The sequence below is a fragment of the Triticum urartu genome, chromosome 4 (genome assembly GCF_003073215.2).
Source record: "Triticum urartu cultivar G1812 chromosome 4, Tu2.1, whole genome shotgun sequence".
Classification (NCBI taxonomy): domain Eukaryota; kingdom Viridiplantae; phylum Streptophyta; class Magnoliopsida; order Poales; family Poaceae; genus Triticum; species Triticum urartu.
The window spans coordinates 535700541-535715518 of NC_053025.1; the positions used below are offsets into that span (position 1 = coordinate 535700541).

Below are 14978 nucleotides of genomic sequence, written 5' to 3' on the forward strand. Positions count from 1 at the left end.
GCTACCGGCGGCGCGCAGAAGCGTCGGGCCGCTCTAGGCCTCTTCGGCAGTCGGCCGAAGAAGTCCAAACCTTCCGCCGCGGCGACGAAGCGAGAAGAGGCGGCCGCGAAGGCGGCCCGCTTCCGCAAGGCTGTGAAACAGCCCCAGGCGGTCTCGGCGTAAGTTAGTAAATTCCTTTGCCGCAGTCTCGTCGTTGTTCTCTTTTCTTCAAATGTCTTCTTAACTTTCTTCGCTTGCTGGACAGGGCGCCGCTTTCTCTTGAGCGGGGCCCGGGCGGCTCCGTCGTGGGGCCGGCTGGAGGGTCTTCGAGCTCCCGCCGCGTGGACCCCCGCGCCGATCTTAGGGAGGCCATAGAGCGGAACGCCCGCGAAGCGCGAGAGGGCGGCCGCCCAGGCGGCGAAGGAGCAGGCCGAAACGGTGGCCAAGGCCCAGAAGGAGGCGGTCACCGCGGAGTCGGAGGCGGAAAGCTCGCTCAGCCAGCCTCCGCTGCTCGCCGTGCCTCTCCGGGCTGTGGCCCCCGATACCCTGTTGCCCTTGGCGGAGGAGATCATCCAAGACCCGCCGCTGTTGGAGAGGGAGGAGGACCCCGTGGTCTTGGCCGGGAGAGCGCCGCCTGTGGCGCCGACCGGAGCGGGCCAAGGCGGTCAATCATCAGCGGCGCCAGAAGAGCCGGTCGGGGGTGAGCCGGAGGGCAGGGCGGTGCAGCTGGTGCCGGGCCGGCGTGCTGGAGGAGGCGCCGCTCTGCCGGAGGTGCGCCGAGCCGCGGGCGCAGGCCAGCCGGCTGGAGATCTGGAGGCGGCCAGCACCGCCGTGTCCGAGTGGACTTCCAGCGGAGGGACCGGCGAGCTGGATGCGGTGGCTCAAGGGGTCCGGAGCCGGCTACGAGCTCAAGCCGCCCTGCTGCAACAGCTCAACCAAGAGTTCTTGTCAACGCGAACCACTGTCCGGGTGAGTCCTTCGCTCTTGGCTGCTTTGCTTTCTTGATTTCTTCCGTGGGGGCGCGTCAGCGCACCCACTGGGTGTAGTCCCCGAGATTCGGGCCGACTGCTGCGCAGTCGGGTCGGATCTTTCTCAACGGCTATCTTACTTTGCTTTCTTTCTAAACTTTCAGGAATACCACAACCTTCATGCCGCCGCCTTCGACTCCCAGGCTCGAGAGTTGAGCCGGCGGACCAGCGACTTGGCCGACAGCCGAAGTAAGTACTTGGTTTTGTTTATCTCCTGTGGGGGCGCGTTAGCGCACCCACTGGGTGTAGTCCCCGAGATTCGGGCCGACTGCTGCACAGTCGGGTCGAATCTTTCTTGACGACTCTTCTCTTATTGATCTTTCTTCTTTCTTTGTCTTCAGGGGCCAACGCCGACTTGAGGAAGGAGCTTGGCGAAGCGAAGGCCGCCCTTCACGCCAAAGAGGCCGAGTGCACTGCCTTGGCCCAGGAACGGGATCGCCTGGCCAAGAAGCTGGCCGATCAAGAGGAAAGCCACAAAGCGGCCCTTCAGGCGGCGAAGGAGAGTGAGGCCGCCTTGCTGGCGGAGTATGAGATGGCGGCGGCGACCTGGTCTGAGACCCGACAAGGCCTGGACGAAGGCTTCGGCCGGATTGAAGACTTGATCGACGGTAAGCTGCCTTCCTCGGCCCTCTCCTGCCACTTGCCGCTTGGGTTTTTTGACTTATCCTGAGCTCTTGCTTGTTGTTTCTTGCAGATTACTTCCCGGGCTACTCCGCCTTTGCTGCCCAAAGCATTGAAGCCCATCGCGAAGCGCGCCGTCAAGCAGGGGCCGACATTGCGCCGGACGCAAACCGGACCCTTGAGGAGTAACTCCTGGCCGTCCAGGCACGGTTGCAGCCGGCTCACCGGATGCTTCGCCGGCTCCAATGTGCCGGGGCGCAAGTGCTGGCCGCCCTCTGGCCCGGCGAGACGATCCCCCGCACCCCGAGCCGAACCGCCGACTGGCTGGAAGTCACAGTTGGTCGCTTCGAAGCTTGGAAAGCGTCAGCGGCCCGCCTCGGAGTCGGGCGGGCGTTGGAATTCGTCCGGGCTTGGTACCCCGGGCTAAGCCTCGACCAGCTGCGCACTTGGCGGATGGAGGCCGACGCGGAGCTGGAGGCGGTGAGGCCGGCTATCGCCCAGCGGGCTTCAACGATCGCCGAGTGCACCGCATCAGCGTTTTCGCACCCGAAATCGATGATGACGGTGTCGCGCAGCCGGAGGAGTGGTTCGGGCTAAACCCAGCGGCGGGCGAGGACTCAGCGGAGGAGATCGCCTCCAGCGACGAGGGCGAAGAAGACGAAGACGACGACGGCGGAAACGTCGAGCCGGCTGGTGGAACAACCAGCCGACCTCAGGCCGACCGTGCCTCCAGCAACGAGGCGCGTGAAAGCGCGCCCTCTGCGGGAGGCGGCGACCAAGCCGAAGTTCGTCAGCCGGCCGCTCCTTCAGCCGGCGCGACCGTCTCCGCCAACCAGTCGGCCGCTCCGCCAGCTTGACCTGCCGTCTTTATCTTTCCTGCTTTGTTGTCTTTGAACAATCTTTGTTAAGTTTCGCAGTTCCACCCACTGGGGGTGTATCCAACTATGTTGAATGTTGGCCTCTTGGAGGTCTTTTCATGTAAATATTATCATGTGCATGTTTGGTTTCCATTCGCGTATGCTTGTTTATCCTTAGGCTTTTTCCTTTGCCGCCTTCCCTCTTTGGGGAGGCAAGTACTTGAGCTTTCTTGGATTTAAAGTGAAGTGAATGGAAACCGGCCGGCCGGCTACTCTGGTAGCCAGTCGGCGGTGTGGGAAGAACCGGCTTTGTTATATTAGTCCGTTAGTCCCTAGCCGTTTTTCGTGTGGGCGGTCGTTCTTCCCTTTAACCCTTGCCAGCCGGACAGCCGGTTCTTCGAACTGCGACTTTTGGCAAGGGAAGGCTTGAGAGCCGGCACACTACTTGTCTGATTGCGGGTAGGACTTCTAATATAACTTCAGTTGGCCAGTCCCCGAGCCGACTAGTCGGACTCGGTGCCGGACGGAATTAGTAAATGATACGACAAGCATAACATTTTTCATTCATACATAAGGGATGGCAGTCCCCGAGTCCTCCTCGGGGAGCCTATTGTCTTGTACTTAATACAAAGGTTAGCGTGATACATACTGCCTTTCAACTGTAAAATCTTCGAAGGAGGTTGGCGTTCCATGGCCGTTCCGACTCCTTGCCGGAGTCGTCTCTCTTGCGTGCCTTCGGCTTCTGTGCGTCGATCAGGTAGTAGGAGTCGTTGCCTAGAGCTCTGCTGATGACGAAAGGGCCTTCCCAAGGGGCTGAGAGCTTGTGCTGGCCGGCTGTTCGCTGAATCAGCCGGAGCACAAGGTCGCCCTCCTGGAAAGATCTTGGCCTGACCTTCCGGCTGTGGTAGCGGCGCAAACCCTGCTGGTAAATTGCAGACGGCTGAGAGCTAACAGCCGGCTTTCTTCCAGCAGGTCGACGCCGTCTTCTCGTGCTTCCTTGGCCTCCGCTTCCGTGTACATGGTTACTCGAGGCGAGTCGAACTCGATGTCAGTTGGGATGACCGCCTCGGCACCATATACAAGGAAGAAAGGGGTGAAGCCGGTTGACTTGTTCGGTGTAGTGCGCAGACTCCAGAGGACAGCCGGCAGCTCATCAAGCCAACAGCCGGCTGAGCGCTCCAGAGGTACAACCAGTCGGGGCTTGATGCCAGAGAGGATGAGGCCGTTGGCTCGCTCGACCTGGCCGTTTGACTGCGGGTGGGCGACAGACGCTAAGTCCAGCCGGATACCTTGCGCTGCGCAGAAACGTGCCAAGGCTCCTTTGGCGAAATTCATGCCATTGTCGGTGATGATGCTGTGCGGCACGCCGTACCGAGTTGTTATGTCCGCGATGAAAGTCACGGCAGTCGGCCCATTCAGCTTCTTGATCGGCTTCGCCTCAACCCACTTGGTGAATTTGTCTACGGCGACGAGCAAATGCGTCATGCCGCCGCGCGCCGTCTTGAATGGGCCCACCATGTCCAGTCCCCAAACGGCAAAGGGCCAAGTGAGGGGAATGGTCTTGAGTGCCGAAGCCGGCATGTGTTGCTTGGAGCTGAAGAGCTGGCATCCCTTGCAATGCTTGACTAATTCTTTGGCGTCGTCCAAAGCAGTCGGCCAGAAGAAACCATGGCGGAAGGCTTTGGCGACAAGTGATCTTGAGGCCGCATGGTGGCTGCACTCTCCTTGGTGAATGTCTGCGAGGATTGCAATGCCCTTCTCTTGCTCGACGCATCGCTGGAGGACTCCGGTGACGCTGCGCTTGAGTAGTTCTCTGTTGACGATTGTGTATGCTCCGGCTCGGCGCTGGACTTGCCTTGCTTCTGTTTCGTCGGCCGGCAGGTCTTGGTTTACTAGGAACTTAAGGATGGACTGCGCCCAAGACGGGGCCGTGACTTCTTCTACTGCCAAAGTGGCTACTACCACCAGGGTGGGCGGGCTGGGCTGTGAGGTGCTGGAGTCGGCCGCCGGCTGTAGTGCTGGTGCAGTCCCCGGGCCGGCTACCGCAGTCCCCGAGCCGGCTACCGCAGTCCCTGAGCCGGCTGCCGAAGTCCCCGAGCCGGCTGCCGGAGTCCCCGAGCCGGCTGCCGAAGTCCCCGGGCCGGCTACGGGGGTCTTGGGGTTGGCTACTTGATTCTTCGAGCCGGACCTGGCCGCATCGGGGTCAGGCGGCACGAAGATGGAATCGAATTCCGGAGACGGCTTGATAGACGGCTTGAGGAGGCGTTGTAGAGCGACGCCGGTTGGAATTGCTTGCCGAGTGGAGCCTATTCGAGCCAGGGCATCGGCTGGCTCATTGTCGGCTCGTGGTACGTGGAGGAACTCGCATCCTTCAAAGTATCCGCTGAGTTGTTGGACCAGGAAGCGGTAGCTCGCCATGTTCGCGTCCTTGGCGTCCCAGTCACCAGATGACTGCTGGACTACCAGGTCCGAGTCGCCATAACATAGGATCCGGCGAATACCAAGTTCTTTGGCAAGCCGGAGCCCGTGTATGAGCGCCTCGTACTCGGCCACATTGTTGGAGGCGGCAAAGTGGATTTGTAGCGTGTATCTGAGCTTGTCGCCTTTGGGAGAGGTAAGGACGATGCCGGCTCCCAAGCCGGTGCGCATCTTGGACCCGTCGAAGTGCATGCGCCAATGGGTGGAGTCGGGAGCCGGCGGCAGGTACTGGGTCTCGGCCCAGTCGACGAGGAAGTCGGCCAGTGCTTGCGACTTGATGGCGGTGCGGGGCTGGTAGAAGATCGTGTAGGGGGCCAGCTCGATTGCCCATTTTGCGACCCGGCCAGATGCATCCCGGCTGCCTATGATCTCGGCTAGCGGGCAGTGCATACGACCGTGACGGGATGCTCTTGAAAGTAGGGCTTCAGCTTCTTGGCGGTGAAGTACACGCCGTAACACATCTTTTGGTAGTGTGGGTAGTTCTGCTTTGAGGCAGACAACACCTCGCTCAAATAATACACCGGCCTCTAGACCGGCTGGGCTCGGCCTTCTTCCGGGCGCTGAACTACGATGACGGTGCTGACCACCCGGCTGGTTGCAGCGATGTAAAGGAGGATGGGCTCTTTCTCGGTCGGTGCCGCGAGGACAGGCGGCGTGGCCAGCATCTTCTTTAACTCGTGGAAAGTTTGGTCGGCCTGGTCGTTCCACTCGAAGTGAGTGCTCTTCTTCATGAGGCGGTAGAGGGGGAGGGCCTTCTCTCCGAGCCGGCTCATGAAGCGGTTCAAGGAGGCCAAGCACCCAGTGAACTTCTGAATGTCTCGAAGCTTGGTGGGGATCGCCATTCTCTCGATGGCTTTGATCTTCGCCGGGTTGCATTCGATGCCGCGTTCGGAGACCAGGAAGCCTAGAAGCTGGCCGGCTGGCACCCCGAACACGCATTTCTCGGGGTTGAGCTTGATTTGGAACCGGCGCAGGTTCTCGAATGTTTCCTTGAGGTCTTCCAGCAAGGTGCCACGCTTCTCCGTCTTCACTACGATGTCGTCCACGTAAACGTGGGCATTCCTGCCGAGTTGCTTGAGGAGGCACTTCTGCATGCAACGCTGAAAGGTGGCACCGGCATTTCTCAAGCCGAATGTCATAGTCAGGTAGCAGAAGGCTCCGACGGCGTGATGAAGGCGGTCTTCAGGCGGTCGTCCGGGTCTAGCTTTATCTGGTGATATCCGGAGTAAGCATCCAAAAAACTCAACAGCTCGCATCCGGCTGTGGAGTCTATCACTTGGTCTATCCTTGGCAGGGCAAAAGGATCTTTGGGGCAGGCCTTGTTAAGACTTGTGTAGTCTATACACATGCGCCACTTGTTATTCTTCTTCAGCACAAGGACCGGGTTAGCGAGCCACTCTGGAAAGAAAACTTCCATGATAAAGCCGGCCGCCAAGAGCCGGGCTATCTCCTCCCCTACAATCCTGCGTTTCTCCTCCGACAGCCGGCGAAGGGGTTGCCTGACTGGCCTTGCGTCTTCTCGAACATGTAGTTTGTACTCGGCGAATTTCCTCGGAACACCCGGCATGTCCTTGGGGGACCACGCAAAGATATCCCGATTCTCACGGAGGAAATCGGCGAGCTCGCCTTCCTATTTGCTGTTCAGGTTTGCCCCGATGACGGCAAACCTCTCTGGATGCTCGGGGTCAAGGGGTATTTTCTTCGTCTCCTTGGCCGGCTGAAAAGATCCTTGGGCATCATGCTCCTTGGGGTCGGGGGACACGGCCGACTGCTTGCCGGCTATGGCCATGACTCGGTCCAACATCTTCTTCTCCTCAGCGATCACAAGGGACTCGGCCAGCCGGCTGCTGGCCGCCGCGCACTCGGAGGACTTCTTGTAGTCACCGGCTACGATGATGACGCCTTTGGTGCTTGGTATCTTCATCTTGAGGTAGGCATAGTGGGGAACCGCCATGAATTTGGCCAAGGCAGGTCGGCCCAGCAATGCATGGTAAGGACTTTCCAGGTCCACCACTTCAAACCAGATTGCTTCCCGGCGGAAATGCTCCTTGTCCCCAAAAAGTACATCAATCTTGATTTTGCCAATGGGGGCGCAGGACAGGCCGGGTACGATGCCGTGGAACACTGTCCGTGTGGGCATGAGCTGTTTTGTCTTGACGTTCAACTTCTCCAGGGTGTCACGATACAAGATGTTGATGCTGCTCCCGCCGTCTATCAACACACGAGAGAAGCGGGCGGCGCGTCTGTCCGTTGCAAGGGTAGCTTCCAGGACCAAAGCATACGAGCCGAGAGACGGCATCACCTCTGGGTGGTCGGCCCGGCTCCAGCTGATGGGCTTTTCTGACCAATGCATGTGTCCAGCGGGGTTGGCAGCAACCGCGCTGACTTCCTGGTGCTCTCGGCGTATGTTGCGCCGGTCTTCGGGCTGGCTGGTGAAGACGACGTAGGTTGCTTGCTCATCAGGGAACTCGTCATGCACGGCTCCGACTGCGGGCCGAGCGGCCGGAGGCGGAGGTGGCGGGCCGGCAGGCGGAGGCGGCAAGAGCCCCTCGCCCTTAGAGATTCGGGTGAGCCAGTTGCACTTCCGGGTCGTGTGGTTGGACGGCTTCGCGCCACTGTGGAACTTGCAAGGGGCGTCGAGGGTTTGCTCGTAGGAGAAGGCGGGCTGCCAAGCCGGCCTGCCGCCCTTGGGCTTCTTGGGCGCCGGTCGTTCTTCAGGCGGCGCATCTTCGACCGTGGCCACCTGCCGGCAAGCAGGAGGCGGCGCGGGGCCCTTGCGCTTGTTGTCGTTCGAGTTGGGGTGTCGGCCGGGTTCTCCAGCCGGCGTCTTGGGCGCCGGGTTGAGCACCTTCCCGGACGCGTCTACCCGAAGCTCGGTCTTCATCGAGGAGTCGGCGGTAGCATACTTGTCCGCTATGTCCAGAAGCTCATCGAGAGTAGCCGGCTCGTCGCAGAGGAACTTGTGCTTGAGGAGGGTGCCTTCTCGGCATCCGGCTGTGAAGTACTCTATGGCTTGTACCTCATGCACCCCTTCACAGGAGTTGCGGAGCTCGGCCCAACGTGTGAGGTAATCGCGAGTGGACTCGGCGGGGCCTTGCACGCACAAGGAAAGCTGTCTGGGCTTGGGAGCCCGCTTGTAGGTGCTGGTGAAGTTGCGGATGAAGGCTTCTGTGAAGTCTAGCCAGCTGTTGATGCTACGCGGCTTGAGGCTGTTGAGCCAGGTGCGCGCCGTGCCCTGCAGCATGAGGGGCACGTACTTCACGGCGACGCGCCGATTGCCATTGGCGATGCTAACTGCGGTGGAGTAGTCGATCAACCAATCTTCCGGCTTCACGGAGCCGTTGTATTTGGGCGTGTCTCTTGGGAGCGAGAACCCTTTGGGAAAAGGCTCGTCGCGGATGCGGGGGGCAAAGCAAGGCGGGCCGACATCGTCTTCTTCTTCCAATGCCAGGGATCGCGCCAGGCGGTCGAGCCGATGGCGGGCGTCGTTCTCGCCGATTCCTTCGCGGCGGCCCAGCCGGCCGCTGAGAGTCGGGTGCGCCACTGGCGGTGAGGCGGGATATCTCTCTCCACGGGGCGGAGGCGGAGGCGGGTCGCCCCGCCACTCCATGGCTCGGGGATGACCGTACGCGTCCCGCTCGATGGAGATCCGAGTCCGGCTACGGCTGGTAGCCGGTTCCTTCTCGCGTCGCGCGCGGGTGTTGCTCGTAGTCGGCGTTCGGGACGTCGCGCCGTGCTCTCGGCGCGGAGGAAGGCTTTCCGCGCGAGCGTCGGCTTCGTGCCGTCGCGCGGCGGCGTCAATCAACTGCTGGATGCGCCGGGTCATGTGGGGGAGGTCTTCGGCTTCCAGGCCGTCCAGCTCGTCTACGGCCGCCTGGGCGGCACGCAAATTCTCAAGCGGAGTGGCATAGACCGGACGATCGACTCCCAGCGTGTCGGCGATCACAGCGCCGCGTTGCTTGATAAGGCCGGCCCGGCTTGGCCCGCCCGGGGCCGGCGTGCCGAAGGCGGCGCGGTCAGCCTCGCGCCGGTAGGCCTCAGTGAGGCGTCTTACGGAGGCCAGCCTCCGGCCCTCTGCGAGGAGAGCGAGGCGGCGTGCTTCCAGGGCTTCGTCGTCGGCGTCGGCCGGGAGAGGAGCGGACAAGTCGTGGGCCACCGCGCACGAAGCGTCGCGGGCGCTCTCGTCGGCCGGGCCGCCGTGGCCGACGACCATCACTTCGGCGGCGACAGCATCGTGGCCATCGGCTCGAGGAAGCGGGTCGTTGTAGATCGCGACGTTGGTGGGGAAGGCGTCGTAGGAGGCCGTGTCGGAGTCGACAGGCATCGGGTCGGTGGAACCAACCGATTCCAGGTCCGCAGCGGGCTCGCTGGAGACATGGAGCTGGCCGAGAAGGTCGGCGAGGCGGTCAGTGCCCGCATCGGAGGCGAGCTCGTTGGGGATGAAGGTCTCGTCGGGGAGATCGGCGAGGCCGCTTGCCGCGCGGATGCTGGTGACGCCTTGCAGCGCGTCGTGGCAAGCGCCATCGGGCGTGCCGGGCTGGCTACGCTCGCTGGGGAGGAAGAGGGTTCCCGTCCAGAACAGGTCTCCGGACGACGGTGCGCCTGGCCCCACGGTGGGCGCCAAATGTCGGGTGGTGGGTGCGACATATACCAACGGGTGGCTTATCTTTGTGGGAACCAGTAAGACATCGCCGGTGCCTGGAAGCGGGATGAGGCGAGGACACGCACGCCGGCGGATCTTACCCGGCTTCGGGGCTCTCCGAGGAGATAACACCCCTACTGCTGCTCTGCGGGGTCTCCGCATGATCACTCGATGAATCAAGTAGCTACACAACGCTCCTGGAGCTGTTTTGGGGGGAGGAGGAAGAAAGGGCACGGCTAGCCTGCTTCTTCTCCTTGTGTGGTGTCTAGAACTAGCAGGGGGTCGAACCCTTTGCTTGGGTGCCCCGGGGGGTTTATATAAGCCTACCCCCCGAGGGTACAATGGTAATCCGGCTGGGCGTGGGGCCCAGCCGTATGTGACTGCGCTCGCCGGCTTCTGCGCCGGCTGCTGGGGCCCGCCGACTGGTGGGTCCCGCCGGCTGCCAACTCCTTGGTTACTGTGGCTTCATCTTGCTGACGTGAGCGTCATCGTGGTAAGCGTGGCTACAGTGCCGCCGCCTGCCGGGCGATCGCTGTAGCCTTACCGCGTCTTGTCTCCTTAATGGGGCGTCCTCTTCGAGGGAGGCGGCGAGCCGGCTGCGGCGAGCCGGCTCCGTCTCGGGCCGGCTGGTTGGAAGCGTGGCCGCCTTCGGCCGTCTCTCTACTTTAAGGGGCCCACCGCCTGTGGGCCACGCTGGCGGCCCGTCGTGGATGACGCCAGGGTCAACATGGCAACAGTGCTGCGCCGGACGGGTCACGCCTACCTCGTACGGCGCACTGTGCCAGGCGTGCCCCGGGATTCGGGGGTGGCAGGCTCTCCTGTAGCCACGCCCCGTCGCACCGTCATTAGGTGGGCGCAAACTTTGTGGGTACGGTCTTGACTGCTTTACGGGAAGCCGGCTCGAAGGAATCGGCCTTCTCACAGCCGGTTTCTTGGAGTCGGTCTTCTCATGAGGGCCAAAGTCGGACCGCCTTCCGAAAGCCGGCCTTGATCGTAGCCGGCTAGGGGAAGGCAGCCCCATGTCTCGGATACTTGTGAGCCAGGCAGGCTCGCAACTTTTTCAGAAGTGCCGGGGGAAGCCGGCTAGGCTACCCATGGCTATTTACTCCGACAATCAGTGCTCAAGCATTGATGCTTCAGGATCAAGAATTGGTGCAAACTTCAGAGACAAAAAATCATGCGATGAAACTTCAGGATCAACAATTGTTCATCTCCTACATAACAAAATTCGTGAGATAAAGAACAAATGTGCAAAAGTAGATCAAAATTAACCGGAGAGAGTTCTGGGCGGTGACCACTGTTGTAGTAGGATACCTCGTTGGCGACCATGCGAGAATGGGGGATGGGGCATGGCCTGCAGCAGCAGGAGGCGGCGACCTGCAGAAGGAAGAGGATGCGATCTGACGGCAAAAGAGGCTGCGACCTGACGGCGGAAGAGGCCGCGACCTGATGGCGGGGGTCAGGAGGCAGGCATGATGGTCGCCTGGACATTTTTTTCACTAGGTTTGTTTTCGGTATTAAAAACTCTTTTCTACATTACAACAAACACCTAAAGATGCTCCAAACAAACTTCTAAACTTGCATACAACCCTCTTTGAACTTGCGATATGAAACTTTTTGCACCTACACAATTCGGCAGTGGCAGCAAGCAGCAACCAGAAGCATACAATTGTTTTACAATACTCAAAAGCGCACAAAGATCACATCCGCAACACAGTGGTGGGCTGATATCCATGGTTGCTTGACTGTTTCGTGGATGGATTCTAGTACTCCCGTATACTAGTATATGTGAAGCAACAAGAATGATTGGCCTTCTTTATAGAAAATCAAAATGGACAGTACTGAATCTTGCACTTACCAGTAGAATTTGCAGGATTCAACTTGTTGTGGAGTTAGAGGGGAAATCCACACATGGCAGCACGATTTAGTTGAAAATAGAGGAGAGCAGAACACATCGGTAGAATATACTCCAAAACCCACACACGAGCGAGACCGGGGTGCCCCTCGTCGAGCGCTGGCCGAGCGAAAGACGCAAAGTTGAACGGCCTCCCACCTCCGGCCGCCGCACGCCTCCCACCCCCAGCCGTGACGCATAATGACATGTTCAACTTAGTTCAACAAGAAGAAAATCCATTTATACTCCTGTATACACCCAACAAGCATCAAATTCTCTATACCCAAACTACCATTTATTGATATACTTGAACTTGTTTGCTGTTAATGTACATAGACTTTGTAATTAAACATCAAAACTAAGAGAGATAGCAGTCGTTGAACTGAAACAAAATTAGGAATTGAATTGGACTAAATCAAGAAATTGAACCGAGTGTGCCACGAGTTAGTCAATGTGGAAGATCATTCCATTTTTCTATCTCTCTCTCACACTCACATCACCCTGCTGCAGCAACAAACAGCAGGAGCGCACCAGCGCAAGCAGAATGGGCTTCATGCAACTTTTGACTTATTTTTTTTGACCGAACTGAGCTTGAATTTTTCACTCAACTTAAACATTGCCAGAAATTACTTGAACTTTTTGTACTGAACTAACCTGAACTTTGTGCAGGGATCCACATTTTACCTGAACATTTTTACATGGCTTTGCACGACTGGCCGGTGGTGAAAGCGGGGCGAGTAGAGGCACAAGAGGACCTACTGGATGTTGTCGCCATTGACATCGTACTCTGGGAGGAGGAGGATGATGGGAGCAAGCCTCTATGGGCGCAATCGCTCATGACACATCGGGAGTGCGGCCGCCGATGGCAAGGACCGGCCATCCCTCGGTGATCGACCACCGTGCTAGCCTCAGTACAGAGTTGGTGTGTGTGGCAGCAGTGGGATAGTTGTGCGCGAAGACCGGCGACGCTCGGAGGCAGGGGCTAGGCCGCACCGCACTGGGGGAGGGAGGTCGTGGTGGTGGTGCGCTGGGCCAGGGGGCCTGCGGCGGCGCACTGGGAAAGGGAGGTCGTTGTGGTGGCGTGCTGGGGCAGGGGGCGGCGGCGCGCCCGGCAGGTTTACGGCAGCGGCGCGTTGGAGTAGGGGGCCGGCGGTGGCGCGTTGGAGTAGGGGGCGGCAGAGGCGCGCTGGGGGAGGGGGCCGGTTGCGGCGCACTGGGCAGGGGCCGGCGGAGACGCGCTGGGGGAAGGGGCCGGCTGCGGCGCGCTGGGGGAGGGGGCCGGCGGAGGCGCGCTAGAGTAGGTGGTCATGGCGATGGTGGGGGATCGGGTTGGGGAGATGGACACATTTTTCCTGTTAGTTTCAGATTAGTCGGATCGCTCTTATATAGAGCTGAGCGTAACAGAATAATATTCTGATACGGGCAACAGAATAGCCCAACCCTATATATATGTGTGTGTATATGCACGGTCTGCCCTATATACGCACGATCAGATGTTCCCGAACTCCCGAGAAAACAAAAGAAATGAAATCCTATCCTCTCTCCCGCAACCTCCCTCCCTCCTCACGTTCCCCTCAACCCCCCCCCCCCCCCCCCCCCCCCCCCCCCCCCCCCCCCCCCCCCCCCCCCCCCGATCCAGCCGCCCCACACGGCCATACCGGCGAGATTCCTCCGCCACACCCGGCCATCCTGACGTGAGTCAGCCGCCCCACCTCGCCTTCCCGGCGTGCCGCCGCTGCCCCACCCCGCCTTCCCCGCGCGCCGCCGCCGCCCCACCCCGCCTTCCCCGCGCGCTGCGCCGTCCTTCTCCTGCTTCAACCGCGGTTGCGTCCTCGTCCACCCCTGCTTCAGCCGCGGCGGCGACCCCCCTCCCCCGCCCGCCGCCGGGGATCTCAGCACCGACGCGCCTCCACCTCCCGCGGCCTCTCTACTGGTCTCCTCTCGCGGCCCGTTTGTCGGCCTCCTGCAGTAGCCCGGCTACCTACCCTGCTCTCACGACGACCCCCGACCCACGACGCCAGCTCCCGGATCCACTGCCACTGCCACTGGCACTGTCCCCGTCGTCCCCAACCTCTTCCTCCGACTCCAGCTCCCGCTTCGACCGTCTGGCCACGGTGAGCAACCCATGGAGGGCCTCGGGACGAGGAGCATGGAGGGAGGCCACAATCATGGCTTCCTCCTCCAGCTATGCCACGCGACCAGCGCCCTCCGACCAACGCCGCAGCCCATCATCTCCCCTCTCCCGAGTGCCTCCCCTGCGCAGCGCCGTCCAGCCACTCGGCGCAGTGCGCCTCCTCCTGCTGCCATCCCGCTCACTTGTGACGAGCCCTATTGCCATCACTTTAGTTCAGTTCAACCTAACTAGGTGCATTAGTTCAATTCTATGTATTGAAGAAAAATAGAGATCGCTGAAAAATTTGTAGAAGTTCGATGGATCTCAAAGTGGAAGGAATCACGTTAATGCTGCAAATTCTCTTGATTGTGCGATGTCACAATTTTGTTTTGTCTATCATGTGGTGCTACTTCTCTCTCTCTCTCTAATTGATTCTAATCCACAGCAGGCAGTGCTCCCAAAATCTGCAGATGGAGCTAGTGACAGATCGCTGAAGTTCTATTTAAAAATGGAGAGAAGTCCGACGAAGAGAGGGATTGGTTGTCTTGAAGATTTTTCTTTTCTCCTTCCATATTTACAAACTCACTCATTATGCAGAGAGGTAGAAGAATTCAGATGCCAGCTCATATGTTTTCGAGAGTATAGATGCCAGCTCATATGTTACACATGCAAAAAAGGACACATACACACAATTTCTCCACATTTTCCCTGATTTCTTGCTTCTCTCCACACCTGCAACACTCATGCCGTTCCCTCCTGCCGTTCAGCGATGCAGTACAAGGTCGTTCATTATGAATACACTGCATTGTATTGGTCACTGTTTTTACTGTTCAACAACGCGGTACAAGCTAAGTTCATAGTTTTGTTTTGAGGAGTGCACACCCCTCTTTGAAAAAAAGTGCATAGAAAAAATACGTAAAACTCCAAGAAGTTTTCATAAGTAAATTCTAGCGAAGTTCAAACAGTGAAGAAGAGGAAGAAATGAAGTTTAAAGAAACAAATCAGTTGAAAGTTCATGAAAACATAATGTAAAAAATGTCTTTGTATTGACCTCCAAGAAACACATGTAAAAAAATCTTGTTTTTTGAACACATACACAAAATCAAAAAAAATATGCCATTCAAAAACCCAAAAAGAAGTACAAATTAGAAAGAAGGAACAATTCAGAATTACAAAAAAGGTTCCTCGTTTCTATAAAAACTTAGAAGTTCAAATTTGAGTAACATAAAAGTTTTATGTGTATTACAAAACCAATAACTTTGAATTAAGTAAATAGAGTTGTTCAATTACTAGAGAGTAGTTACAATTTATAAAAAAAGTATTTTCTGTGTTTAAAAAAATTAGAAGTTCAAATGAAAATAACAAA

General features: G+C 58.5%; 1 long non-coding RNA gene across 1 annotated transcript; it reads right to left on the reverse strand.

The window, feature by feature from the left end:
• Positions 1-10794: 10794 nt before the first annotated feature.
• LOC125552492 lies at positions 10795-13088 on the reverse strand. Its single transcript, XR_007303632.1, has 2 exons — positions 12184-13088; positions 10795-11747 (listed from the first exon to the last, which is right to left on the reverse strand). It is a non-coding gene; the product is annotated as an uncharacterized LOC125552492 (long non-coding RNA).
• Between the last annotated feature and the right edge of the window lie 1890 nt (positions 13089-14978).